Source organism: Sciurus carolinensis, chromosome 4 (assembly GCF_902686445.1).
Source record: "Sciurus carolinensis chromosome 4, mSciCar1.2, whole genome shotgun sequence".
Lineage (NCBI taxonomy): Eukaryota > Metazoa > Chordata > Mammalia > Rodentia > Sciuridae > Sciurus > Sciurus carolinensis.
This window is the reverse complement of record NC_062216.1, coordinates 146,209,690-146,224,553: the sequence shown is the minus strand read 5'-3', so window position 1 is coordinate 146,224,553 and position 14,864 is coordinate 146,209,690. Positions and strand designations below refer to the sequence as shown.

At 39.0% G+C, this 14,864-nt stretch overlaps 1 long non-coding RNA gene across 1 annotated transcript in view; it reads left to right on the top strand.

The window, feature by feature from the left end:
* The first annotated feature begins 529 nt into the window (after positions 1-529).
* Positions 530-14,864, top strand: part of LOC124983430 (uncharacterized) — a 49,190-nt gene continuing 34,855 nt past the window's right edge. Inside the window, exon 1 of the long non-coding RNA XR_007108436.1 lies at positions 530-614. This is a non-coding gene — a long non-coding RNA (uncharacterized LOC124983430). The remainder of the gene's footprint in view (positions 615-14,864) is intronic.

Below are 14,864 nucleotides of genomic sequence, written 5' to 3'. Positions count from 1 at the left end.
AAAAAAAAAAAAAAAAAAAAAAAAAAAAAAAAAAAAAAAAAAATCCCTAGGAAATTAATATAATGTCTTGTGGTAAATTTTCTGAAAATATGTTCATCTCAAATTAAAGAGTTCTTTGGATTTCACAGTATGAGAAACACTGAAGGTCTTTTCAGATACTTTAGTGGGCTAATGTGCATTGTGAATCCTAAAGACTAGTGGTTCTCAGCCTCTTTTATCATCCTTTCTGTTCCCCCCGGAACATGCATGAACACATTTCTATAGATATTAATGTTGAATAGTATGGAGCTGGGGATTTGTAATACCTAAGGCCCTTCTGCAATGGGACGCAGCAAGGGCATTTGGAGGAGGTATAAGGGGCATTGTTCCTTCAATATGTACACAGGAAACCACTGTGAGCAGAAAGAAATGCTTTCGCAAATATCTGCTATTTGCCTGGCACAGTTTCTCTTGGGTTTAACTTTGCGAAATCTTCTTTGAGCTTTGTTTCCCTGGTTGCCATGGAGCCAGTTCACTTCTCAGGGCAAGTTGGGGCTGGGCCTGAGGGAAACGACCAAGGAATTAAGTGACTACCCAGGGTCTGCAGGTGGGCAGAAGAGAATGGCCAGCTCCAGGTATCATTTGGAACATTAGTGCTCATTTTCTGCTACATTTCCCCCTCCCGCGGCTGTTGTTCTTTCTGCTTCAGTCTCTTGGAATCATTCTCTTTCCTACTATAAATCACAGCCCAATAGCTCATGATGCTGCTTAGTTTAATTGTATATGAAAGAAATAGTAATTGTATTTGTTTTGGCAAATATGTCATCATTTATGCCTAAGGCAGGGTGGAAGAAAAATGAGGAAGCCAAAGGATTAGACATCATACAGAATAAATATGACTGATAAATGAGTTCTGGGTGTGTGTGTTGGGGGTGTATTAGAATGTGAGTAAAGTGAGTGGGTTTGCAGGTCTAGTCTAGTGGGGTTTATTAAGTTTTTCAAACTTTAGAGGACAGATAGAGCAAAATATGACCTAACCTCCCTAAAAGCTTAAGGCATAAAGAGAAAACCACTTTCAGTAGTTAGACAACTTTAGTAGATTAAATCTAGAGATTGTGAGAAGCAGCATCTAGCAAATGCTAGAAATGTAACTTCTGCTAATAACTCAAATGGAAGTCTTTCTCATTAGCCTCTATTTACAAAGGGTTACTTTTCTTCTTAAAACCCAATTTATGTTGCTTCAATCTACTTTTTTTTTCTTTTTTTCTTTTTGTTTTTATAGACTACATTTTGATTCACTGCACACATGGGGTACAACTTTTTGTTTCTCTGGTTGTACATGATGTAGACTCACATCATTCATGTAATCGTACATGTCCATAGGGTAATGATGTCTGTTTCATTCCACCATCTTTCATACCCCCTAGTCCTCCCCCCTCTTATTTCCCTCTATGTAATCTAAAGCTCCTTCATTCTTCTCTTACCCACCCCCACCCTCACCCCACCCCCATTATATATCATCATACACTTATCAGGGAAAACACTTATCCTTTGGTTTTCTGGGATTGGCTTATTTCACTTAGCATGATATTCTCCAATTTCTTCCATTTACCTGAAAATGCTGTAATTTCATTCTTCTTTATGGCAGTCAATATATTTTTAAATATTGAAAGATTGCTTGCCTTAAATGTTCTCACTTATTTCTGAGTTACTTCTCTCATGTCCCCACAAGTCAGCTGCGGTCACCTTGTTTGCCGTTTCAGTTCTTCCTCTTCCAACCTGGCTCACACCTGTCCACATCTACTGTCCACAAAACTTAGTGAAAATGAATTTTTTATGCTTGTATTTAGATGTGCCAAAAGTATCCTGTTTTAAGACCTGTCTTCTGTATGGAAATATGAAGAATGACATCCTTTACTACTCAAGAACAAAGATGTCATCTGAGCCTCAGACTTTTAAGACTGCGTGTGTGCAGTGTCTCACCCTGTTCCTTTTTGGCAGTTTAGTGTGTGACCGCTGACCTCAAAGTATCTGCAGAGGAAATCTAACCAAATTATCCACGCTACCTACCCTTTTTTCCTCCTAGCCCAGAACACAGCAAATACCAAGTCTGAACTGCAAAGGGTCTGAGAAGTTACCCCACTTGCAAGCTACCAAGTTAGCCTGCCTTGATGTCTGGGGTGTTCACTTGCATGTATGTGTGCGTGTGTATGATGTGTATCCATTATGTAGATATAAATTTGCATCAGAGTCAGTTCCTCCCAGGACAACACGATGGAGGCCTGATGTCACTTGCTTGTGCTATAGTGTTGGCAGCACAAGAGAGGGAACCTGATGTGAAAGAAACTTGGAGTTTATACAGGAGTTGATGGGACATCTTCCCAGCTTACCTTTGGAGACAGGGAGAAAGACTTAGCTCTGAAATGTAAAGAAATTCTGGGGAGAGAAGGAGAGGGTTTCTATTTTGCCACGATGGAAAGTAAACTATTGCCTCCAGGGAGGGAAAACTCCAGGTTTTTCTATCTTTGTGTTTGGTACGACAGCCTGAATGTTTGTTTCCCCTGAATTCGTGTGCTGAAAGTCTAACTTGGGAGGGAACTTGGGAGGAGATTAGGTTCATGAATGGTATTGGTACATTTACAAAAGAGTCCTCAGAGGGCTCGTTTGCCCTCTGTGAGGACACAGTAAGAAAGTGCCATCTATTGATCGAAAGCAGACCCTTACCAGACATTCAATCTTTCAGCATCTAGATCTTGGATCTTCTAGCCTCCAGAACTGTGAGAAATACATTTTTGTTGCTCACAAGTTACCTAGTCTATGCTGTTTTGTTATAGCAGCAGAAACAAAGACACTTGATATTCAGTCATACTTTAACCAGGTGCCAGTCCTCTTTGTTCAGAAAGCCCTGGCCATGAAGAAACATGGAAATATTTATGTAGCATTGTCATCCAATACCATAGCTCTTCCCTTTTTTCTCTTAAAAATAAATAAATAGGACTAGGGATGTGTTTCAGTAGTAGAGTTCTTGACTGGCAAACATGAGGCTCTGGGTTTGATCCCCAGCACTGAAAAAAAAATTAAAACAGGAGAAAAGGAAAGAAAGGAAAACTTCCAAGCACATCAACTGCTGCAAGTAGATCCTGGATAAAGTAAATAGGGAAGGGAAGGGAATGAGAGTGAAGAGGAATGAAGGTATTTTATGTATGAGCAGCCATGACAAAATGACTAGTAGTAATTTAGTACTATTATAAATTACACACATTAGTGTGAACTCTCCCTCTCTGTGGAGAAAAGAGAGATAATTCTTATTTTCCTTCCTTCCTTCCTTCCTTCCTTCCTTCCTTCCTTCCTTCCTTCCTTCCTTCCTTCCTTCCTTCCTTTCTTCTTTAATAAAACAGATATTCACTAAATATTGATTATGTGAGAAACTCTGAGCTAAGTGTAGGAAAAATAATATCTAACAAAATAGACACAGTCTTGGAGCCTAAAGTTTAGACTAGTAGAAGACATTTGTAAACAAAGTATCATTACAAATTTATTAATTACAGTTTTACAAATACTATGAAGGGAAGACCCCATGGTACTATTGGTACCATGGTATAACAAGAGAAACATACCTGGTCTGGAAGTGTTTTGAGAGTTGCCAGACTTAGTAAATAAAAATATAGGATGCCAGTTAAAATTGAATTTCAGGTAGACAATGAAGAGCTTGGTAAGTACGTCTCCTGTAATATCTGAGCTATATTTACACTGAAAGGTTAATCCTTATTTATGAGAAATTCAAATTTAACTGGGTTCCTATATTTTATCTGGCAATTCTTTGTGGGAGAAGGGAAAGGAGTAAAGAAGTCTCCTTTTATGAAGTGACATCTGAACTGGGACCTAATGGGTAAGTCAGTACTATCCAGAGTCAAAGGTGTGGGGTGGAAAGATAGGATCAGGGTAGAACATGCACAGAAAAGGAATGCATGCACGTGTAAGTGGAAAGAATCTGATATCTTTAGTTATTGTGGCCAGAATGGAAGGAACGAAGGGGTAAGTGGTATTCATAGATGCCAGAATGATCAGGGCCCAGAAGGCTAGGTTGATGATGTTAGAGATTAAAGGGATTTGGGATGGGAATTAAAACTCAGCTCTGTCCTGGGGCCACAGTAAGTTCCCCACAGGCTGGAGACAAATCAATTCACTTCCCTGGGTCTCATAGGCCAAATAGATGTTAAAATGTAACAATTGAGATAATGGAATACAAATTCTGAAGAGTTCACTGGGAAAATTCAAAATCATCTAAAACTGAAGCTTAGGCAGGGTATTGGCCTCAAAAGCTAAAACTTCGGAGTTAATGTTTTGGATTCAAAACTTCACTCTATCACTTGCTTGCTGTTGGGCCTTAGGCAATCAAGTCAAATCCTCTCCACAGAGCAGAACTCTCATACAATGTTTGTGTGAGTGTAAATTAGCATAGCAACTATGAGAAACTAAAGATAGAACTACAAAATGCTCCAGCAATTCTCCTATCATCTTTAGACGTAGGAACACCTTCATTCTCATGTTTACGCAGCATTTTTAAAAATAGTCAAGATATGGAATGGACTAAGGTGTCCCTTGATGGATAAAGGGGTAAGGGAAACGTGGTGATAAGTGTACAATGGACTGTTACTCATCCATAAAAGGAATGAAATACTGTCCTTTTTGGTAACAAGGATGGAACTGGAGGACATCATGCTAAGTGAAATAAGGCAGGCACAGAAAGATAAATGCCCTAGGGTCTCACTCATTTGTGGAAGTTAGAAAAGTTGATCTAATAGAAGAAGAGAATAGAATAGTGGTCACTAGAGACTAGGAAATGGGGTGGAGATGGGGCATAGAAAATGGTTGGATAACAGATACCAAGATACAGTTAAAGGAATGAATTATTTATACTATAGCACAATAGGGTAACTATAGTCTACAATTTATTATGTATTTCAATTTAAACAGAAGGGTTTGACAGTACCCAGTATATAAAAATAACTTTGAGGAGAGAAGAATGCTGGTTATCCTGATTTAGTCATTACTTACTGTATAGATGTGTGAACATATCACAAATGTCAAAAATAAAAGCAGTAGATAGTATAACTTAAGTATATATAATTAATATATATTAATTAAGTATATATAGTTCCATTTGTCATTTAGACCCTTATTATAAAACTGAACAAAATTAATGAAACAAAAACAAAACCAATACTCTGGTTGTCCCGATCTCTCCCATGTAGGGCTAGATGAACAACATCTTCCTTTCTGAATTGTTAAGTTTTAATAAAATGAATACAATCTTGACAGTGAACTACGTAGATAGTAGGTCTGTTAATATGATGGGTTCTTCTGGAAACCTTTGACTGGAGACTAGAAGATGAAGGAAAGGGAAGCAAGTTTTTACCCTGGGCACACATTGTGTATGCCATAGTTTTTGCCCATGGATTTTTTGCCCTTTGGATTCATCAGTGTGGATTCAAAACAACAGATGCCCTGCGATCCTCAAACGATTAGATGTCAAAAGTTGGAAGGTTGCAGGGGGCAAAAGAAAAAGAGACTGTGAGCTTTAAAGTTTCCCATAGTCTGTAGGTAACCTTTCTAGCAGGGCCATCTAGAGATCATTTGATTCAAATACATTCTATTAATTAATTAAGCAAACATTTATAAAAGCCTTTCATGAGACTATTAAACAGCTTATAATCCAATTGGAAAAGGACAGAAAGGTAAAAAGATAAATTCAGAGGCTACATGTTTATTGATTGTCCCAGAGGAGTGGACTTTATGGGCGTGAATTTCATACCAGGTAAGGGAGAAGTCTTTGGTGGGACCTTGGAGCATCTAAACACTCAATAAGGCTGTCCTTGGATTCAAACAGGTACTGGTTAACCCCTCTCCCTTTCTCCTGCTCAGAATATATAGCTAGTTAGATCTAGAGCTGATTTGTTATCTGATTTCTTAGTTCTCTAAAACACACCGAGAAAAAATGGTAGGTATTTGCTGTGGTAGGTTAGTACTTGACAAATGTTGGTTGAATTCAGCTGTTTATCTTAGGGCTTAGTGCCAGGTAGATGGCAAAATATTTGCTAGAATCTTTCATATGTTAAAAAGCACAAGAAGTACGTGGTCATTGTTAGTTTTTTCAGCAAAGATGGATGTGCAGGAATCCAGCCATAGCTAAGTCTAGTATATGCTTTGCAAAGCAAATGGCCATATTAGGTGAGAAGTTGGTGGCTGAGAATAGACAGGCTAATACTCTAATAAAGGTGATGCTGTGATTCTAATTCCTCAGTAGAGGCTAAAATACAGAAGCCAGAGGAGCCCATCATCAGCTTTTACAATGTGGGGTCCTATGGAATGTTTAGTTTAAATTGACCATAGTTGAATGCATCTAAGAGTTTTGTTTCTTTTCCCCTTCTCACTTGGAAGAAAGAAAAAGCTTAAGAAAACAATCTAGTTGAAAGGATTAACTTTAAAAAGGTCAAGGTCCCACACTTGAAGCTATGGTTTGGGGCAAAGAAAACTGTGGTTTCTGAGGATGTCCCTGAGGCACCAAACTTAAGAATCATAAAAGAAAGATTCCATTGTGTTTGAAAAGGTTGCTTTTCCTCATAAGAAAGGGAGGGACATGTTTTAGAGTCATCGCCAACTGCAAGAGTTGAAATGAAAATATCAGTGACTTCTAGTTGGAATATTCTACTGACTTCTATCCCTCCAGTGGTCCCAGATTTTAGGTGCCAGGTGCTAAAAGCAATTCTTCCCTGCCTTCTAGGAGGTTCCAGATAAAAGAAAGGACAAACGGTGATGGAAATGTACAGCATTCAACTGCTCAAATAGGGGAAGATGTGTGCCATTTATACACATTATTTTTTTTTTCCAATTTAACCCTTCGGTTGTTTGTGTTAATATCCTTTTGGGCTATCTCTTCCTTTTCCTTTTTTTCACATCCATATTGGCAATTTTTGCATATATGTGTGTGTGAGACTTACAGAGATGCTCATCTCAAGCTCTGCTCTTTGGTCAGTTCTAAAAGTGAAATAAATTCAAGTCTATTTTCTCTTGTTTGTGACAAGTCTTTGCAACTCTAAGAGCACTCTTAATAAAAAGTCCTAATAAAATTAAGAACATTATCAACAATACCATAGTGGTGGGTTTTTATAAAATAGATGTTACATTTTGTGTGTATGTGTATGGTGCTGAGGATTAAACACAGGGCTCTGGCATGCTAGGGAAGAGCTCTGCCATTGAATTACATCTCCAGCTCTATGTATTTTATTTTGAGACAACTCGTTAGCCTCAAACTTGTGATCTTCCTGCCTCAGTCGCCCAAGTTGCTGGTATTACAGGCGTGCACTGCTATGCCTGGCTGAATGTTATGTTTTTAAATCCACTTTCCTTTTTGAATTTGAATTTACTGTAAAATGGATTTACAATGGAATGAGAAATTGCTAGTAGTGCAAACCACATCTTTAGGGAAATTAAGAAATTTAAGATTTGGAATTCGAATAGAAATGCACGTAATATTCTGCTGAAACTATTTAGGGTAATTCTTCTTCTCTCCCTTCGTCTACTAGAAGTATATAATTGTTTTGGAAAGGTTAAAGTTTGGGCCAGAGATATTACTTTAAGAGTTATTTTTATGTTTCTCTTCTCCAAATAGATGCATTTTGAAGGTAGTTGCTTTTTCTAATTCATTTGTTATCTATAGCGTCAAATACAGTGCTTAGACACAACAACTGGCAAATAAATGGTTTTTGTTTGGTACTGTAGACATGGTGCTTTGACATGGTACTTTTCATGCAGTATTTTCTTTTAACTCCAAGGGTATTTGTAGGATAGCTATAATAAAGTGTGTGTGTGTGTGTGTGTGTGTGAGAGAGAGAGAGAGATAGAGAGAGAGAGAGAGAGAGAGAGAGAGAGAGAGAGAGAGAGAGAGAGAGATTGAGACTGAGGGGGAGATTCTGACTGTAGGTCAGATATGCTAAATGTCCTACCAATGTGGAAAACTCCTGCTCAGTTTTCTTATCTGTTAAGGTGAATACACTCAGCTTTCTGTATTCTGGTCAGTGTATTCAATCAGCCACAAATCAAAACCAGAAAAAGTTACATCTGTACACATATTTACAGGTTTACATGAGGCGAACAGCCCTGGACTGCCATGTGCTTTCCACCGCAGGCCCAGAGTGGTATGCAAACCAACCATGGACTGCAAACTCTGAAACCGTGAGCCAAAATAAGTCTTCCCTCCTTAACCAAATGTATAGACGTTTTCCCAGCTTTTTCCCATTGTCATTCTTCCCTAAATAATATAGCACAACTGTTGACATAGCATTTGCATTGCATTAGGTTTTATAAGTAATCTGGAGATCATTTAAAATATATGGGAGGATATACGTAGGTTGTATGTAAATACTATGCCATTTTATATAACAATCTTGAGTATTTTAACATCTGTTGGAGTCCTGGAACCAGTTTCCTGAGGATACTGAGAGATGACAATAGTCTTTAATGTACTATGATCCCTAGATACTAGTGAAGGATCTAGATCATTCCAGTGCATCAAAAACTGTGGAAATCAATGTTACCACATATGGGATTAAAAATAGGTCGGTTATAGTAGAAGACCATTTTTTTTTCAACACTTGTGAAAACCCTCAATGAATGCACTTTTTTTTTTTTTTTTTTAATGAATGCACTTTTACTAGTCATTCCCTATCTAGAAATTTGTCCTAGAACAATAGTGAGAACAATTATTATGGGGAAAATATGTATAATTTTTCTTGGTAACAGAGTAACCACTTCATCCGAATTGCTAGAGGCTTTCCCCTTTTTAGATTTTAATTCCCTCAGTGTCAAACAAGTCCTGACCAACCTACTGTTGACCTCCCTTACAATGTAAGCCTCCCTTTTGCAGGATGATTCTTTTGAGATGCTGCTTGGAAGTATGGGAATGGATATCAAATTACCTTCTAAGGGTTTAGTTAACTTTAAGAGTTACCTTTTTAAAGTTACCAGTGTGAGTTAGGGAAAGAGAGAAATTCCTTGGGGAATTAGAGATTAAAGTAGGCTAAACAGGGAAGAATTTAAAGAAAGGAACAAACTCAGAGGCTCATGACCAAGGAAGAATGTCAAAGAACTTAAAAAACTTAAGAAGAATGTCTAAGAATTTACTAAGTGATGTTTATAAAGTTGTTTGCTGTTGCAATGTGTTTAACACAGTTTCTTTTTCTTCTATCCATACTATCTCCTGGCTAATATTTAAAATTTGATTGACAGATTAAATAGAAGATTAGACACAGGAAAAGAGACAATGAGTCAATAGGAGTATTTAATTTCTGCTCCTCTCCCCTCACTTCCAAAATATCTTAAAATTCAGTGTAGGGAGAAAACCAGAAAATATAAAAAAGAGATATTTATAGTATATGTAACTGACCTCCATTTGTATTAATTTTTTTTTTAAAAAGAGGAGAAAACCCACTGTAAATCAGTAAGAAGTCAAATAATGAAAATATGAACCAAAAAAAAAAAAAAAAATAGGAATGGGCAAGTCCCATGAAAGAAAATGTGAATGACAAGTAGACATGAAAGAGGTTCAATTTCGTGAAGATACTGGAAATACAAATTGAAATCATTTTTTCATAGAGATATCATTTCACACCCAGAAGATGACTTGTTTGTTTATTTATTAATTTTTTTTTACAATATCCAGCCCCCTAAGATAGAGGTTAATGGAGCTTGCATTCTAATGGTGGAAATGTGTATTGTTTAACACTACAGAGGACAATTCAACAGCATGTCACTGGATATAATATGACCTAGGAAATCTTCCTAGGTATATTCTAAAGATACTCTTGCACTTTGCACAAGGAGGTGGGCATACAAATTTACATTGTAGCATTGTTTTTAATAGTGGGAAAAACTGGAAAGCATTATCTTATTTATTGTGGAGTTAAAACCCCTGTGATGATGCTTTGCTCCAGGAGAGGGATACTAATCAGTGCAACTTCTCATATTCTCCTCTTCACAGGGTGCATTAAATTATTGGTTTGACATTAGAAATTTAGCTGCCTAGTGTGGCTCCTTCCTCTTCTTTTTTCCTGGGAGTCTGCTATCATGCAAGAAGTATACATAATGCTCTTCTCCTTTCTGGAAGTTTGACTGGGCTAACCTTGCCCTGTTGGTATGACTAGGACTGTAATAGGTGACTACAGCCTCGGACTTAGCCTCTAGGGTACCACTTTGGGAAAACTATTTGCCCATAGATACAAGATGTATTCTCCAGTTTTTACCAATTAAAAGGTGATATTTTAATCTCCATCTGACTTTCTTCTTTCTCTTTTCTTAAATGACTTAGTCCGGATGGATGCTAATTCTTTGAGTCATTTGACTCCCAACATTGATAAACAAGCAAGAAATATATAATTTGGAGAAGAAAAGAGCATATGGAATAAAGAGGTTCTAAGTGTGGGTAAGATAGGAAGGGCATATTTGCTAGGTTATGGCTGGGGGGATTTTTTACTATAGCAGTTTCCACATAGCAGTTTCCTTCAACTTAAAGTGACTTTGCCTACATGTATATGACTGAATTCAAAAAAGGTAAGACATTTCACTTGAGGCCTTGAAAAAGCATCACCCAGCCTTGCCTTTCAAATAGCAAGAATAACTTCTCAGCATGTTATAAGCCTCAGCATCTCACCCCAATCTCTCTTTTCTCTTTTTGGTAGCTAGAATGCAAGTATGATAGCTTCAACTATGAGCTTCCCTGTGATGATGATTAAGCAACAAGAGAAGAAAGGGTAAACATCTAATTCTGTTGATAAGTATGAAGTAGCAATTGATAATTATGAGGCCTTAAATAAGCCATCCATTGGTGACACCATTCTGGTCCCAAAAGTTCTGTACCCAGAAAATGCAGTTAAAATCCATAGTTGCTAATGAGTTTAATTGCCACTGGGCCTCTTCAATAGAGCAAGAATGTATGTTGGTCAACTTCTATCTGTGGACTCCATTGCCTCAAATTTCAACTTTGGTCCTTATAACCACATCCCCAGTAGGGAAGGCTGATGCAGCAGAGAGAGACAGCATTCTTGAGCTTATGTGGGCCTTCTTTCCTGATTACATCCTGTCCTGTCTTAATCTACCCCATTTATTTTTCCTTGCTTCTTATGTTTTATTTTTTTTTCCATTTCTTTTGAAGGGGGTCTATACTGGGGATCAAACCAAGGGGTTCTTAACTACTGAGCTACATTCCTATCCATTTTTTATTTTTAAATTTTGAGACAGGATCACTAAGTTGCTTAGTGTCCCACTAGGTTGCTGAGGCTGGCTTTGAACTGGTGGTGTATGCCACCATGCTTGGCCTCCTTCCATATTTTTATTGGTGCATTACAGATTCACACAATGTTGGGATTTGTTATTATGTATTTGTACATGCACAGTATAACAATATAGTTTGACCAATTTCATTTCTCAGTATTTCCTCTTTCCCTACCCTCTTTTCTTCTGCTAGTCCTCTTCCTCTACTCTACTGATCTCATTTTAATTTTCAAAGGATGCCCCAGTTTTCTTTTTTCCTCTATAGCTTCAACTTATGAGAAAAAAAATTTGACCCTTGACCTTGTGAGTTTGGCTTATTTCACTTGACATAATGTTTTCAAATTCCATCCATTTTTCTACAAATGACATGATTTCATTTTTCTTTATGGCTGAGTAAAATTCCACTGTGTATATCTACCACATTTTCTTTGTCCATTCATCCATCAGTGGACACCTAGGCTGTTTTGTTGTGAACTGTGCTGCTATAAACATGGGAAAGCATGTATCACTGTAGTATTATGACTTTAATTCTTTAGGATAAATACTGAGGAGTGGTACAGCTGGATCGTATGGTGGCTCCATTTCTATTTTTTGAGGAACCTTCATATTGTTTTTCATAGGGGTTGTACTACTTTACAATCCCACCAACAGTGAAAAAATGTTCCTTTTTCTCCACATCTTCTCCAGCATTTTTTATTGTTTATATTGTTGATTGGATGACTACCATTCTTACTGGAGTGACATGAAATCTCAGTGTAGTTTTGATCTGGATTATCCTAATTGATGATGATATTGAACGTATTTGCATATATTTGTTGATCTTTTGTATTTCTTCTCTTGAGAAGTGTCTATCTAGTTCATTTACCCATTTATTGATTGGGCTGTTTTTTGGTGTGAAATTTTTTGAGTTCTTTACATATTCTAGTTATAAATCCTCTGTCAGAAGAGTAGTTACACAAAAATTTTCTTCCATTCTGTGGGTTATCTCTTCACATTCTTAATTGTTTTCTCTGCTGCGAGGCTTTTTAATTTGATGACATTCCACTTATTAGCTCTTGACATTATTTCTTGAGTCTTAGGGATCCTATTGGGAAACTCATTTCCTGTGCCTATTTCTTGAAGTGTGGACCCTCCATTTTCTTCTAAGATTTGCATAGTTTCTGTTGTAATTCCTAGACCTTTGAAATATTTTGAGTTGACTTTTGTGCAGGGTGAGAGATAAGGATTCAGTCTCATTCTTCTACATATAGATAGCCAGTTTTCCCATCATAATTTATTGAAAAGGCTGTCTTTTCTCCAATATATGTGTTTGGCACTTTTGTCAAGGATCAGATGACTATATCTATGTGGGCCTCTGGGTCTTGTATTCTGTACCATTGGTCTATGTGTATGTTTTTATGCTAATACCATGCAGTTTTTGTTACTAAAATTTCCATAGTATAATTTGAAGTCAAATATTGTGATGCCTCCAGCAATGCTTTTCTGGTTTAAAATTATTCTTGATCTTTTATTCTTCCAAATGAATTTTAACACTGATTTTCCTAGTTCTGTGGAGAACATCATTACTATTTTGATGGGGATTGCATTGAATCTGTATGTTGCTTTTGTCAGTATGGCCACTTTAACAAGATTAATTCTGTCTATCCATGAACATGAGCGGTCTCTCCAATTTCTTATATCTTCTTTAATTTCTTTCTTCAATATTCTATAGCTTTCTTTGTAGAGGTCTTTCACCTCCTTGGTTAGATTTATTCCTAGGTATTTTTTATAGGCTATTGTGAATGGAATTTGTTATGGTCTAGATATGAGGTGTACCCCAAAAGCTCATGTGTGAGACAATGCAAAAAGGTTTAGAGGTGAAATGATTGGATAATGAGAGTCTTAACCCAGTCAGTGACTTAATCACCTGATAGGGTTTAACTGAGTGGTAACTGAAGGTAGGAAGGGTGTGACTAGAAGAGGTGGGTTACTGTGGACATGTCTTTGAAGTGTATATTTTGTGAGCTGATCTTAGCCTCTCTCTCTCTGGTTTCTGGGTGCCATAATGCCAGATGCTCTCCTCCACCACACACTTCTGCCATGATGTTCTGCCTCACCTCAGCCCCAAGGAATGGAGCTGGTTATCTATGGATTGAGACCTCTGAAACTGTGAGCCCTCAAATAAATTTTCTTCCTCTAAATTTATTTTTGTTGGGACTTTTGGTCACTGCAGCAAAAAAGCTGAATAAAATAGTATTGTTTTTCTGATTTCCTTCTTATATTTATTACTGGAAAATAAATAGGAAAGCTATTGATTTTCATATGTGGGTTTTGTATCCTGTTACTTTGCTGAAATTACTTATTAGCACTTGTATTCTTTTTCATTTTATATTTTATGTTGATTTAATATGCCCTACAATTTTAGCATTTTGAACCTTTCTGTCCTGTGACCTCTGGGATACCTTGCCTGGTTGTGTACTTGCAGAATACCTTTCTTAAAAGATAATCTTTTTGGGCGGGCCAAGATGGCGGACTAGAGGGCGGCTGCATTTCACGCTGCTCCAGGACGCAAGATTCAAAAGAGGAGATAGTGAGAGACTTGGGACCAACTCAAAGCTGCCGGGTGAGTCTCTCCGGTTGGGGAGGCGTCCCGGATGGGGCAGTAGCCCCGGAACGCAGGGAATTTGTGAAGTGGAGTTGCTCGGCGAGACGCCCCTCCCCCCGCTGGAGCGGTAAACACGGACAACTGGGATCATCGTAGAGGAGGCGGCTCAGCATAGCGCTTGGACTCGAGCAGCCGCTGGGGCTCCGGGCGGCTGCCTGGGGAGGAGCTGCGTGGCGAGCTGTTTGGACCCAGAGTTACCGCTTCCGAACACCGGGGGGTTGCCCGGAGGAGGAGGAGAGGCCCGGCGGGTCGCTTGGGTCTAGGAGTGACTGCATCAGAGCCACGGGCGGTTGCCAGAGGAGGAGCTGCTTGGTGAGCTGTTTGAACTCAGAGTGGGCGCTCCTGAGCGCCGGGGGACTGCCCGGAAGAAGAGGAGGAGCGCGGCGGGACGCTTGGTCTGGGAGGGACTGCATCAGAACCACAGGTGGTTGCCAGAAGAGGAGCTGTGTGGTAAACTGTTTGAACCCAGAGCGAGCGCTCCTGAGTGCCGGGAGGTTGCCCGGAGGAGGAGGAGGAGCGTGGCTTGTTGTTTGACCTGGGAGTGACTGCATCAGAGCTGCGGGCGGTTGCCGAAGGAGGAGCTGCGTGACGAGCTGTTTGAACTCGGAGCAGCTGCTCCAGAACACTGGTGGCCTGCCTGGAGGAGGAGAGCGGTGGGACGCTTAGCCTGAGAGTGACTGCATCAGAACCACAGGCGGTTGCCAGAGGAGGAGGCGAGTGGTGAGCTGATTGGACTAAAAGCAACCGCTCCTGAACACCGGTGGCCTGCCTGGAGGAGGAGCGTGGTGAGTCACCTGGTCTCGGAGCCACCGTTCCTGAACACCTGGGGGGCTACCCCAAGGAGGAGGAGGAGGAACAGGGTGGGTCACTTGGACTTGGAGTGACTGCCTAGGGCTACGGGTGGTTGGCGGGA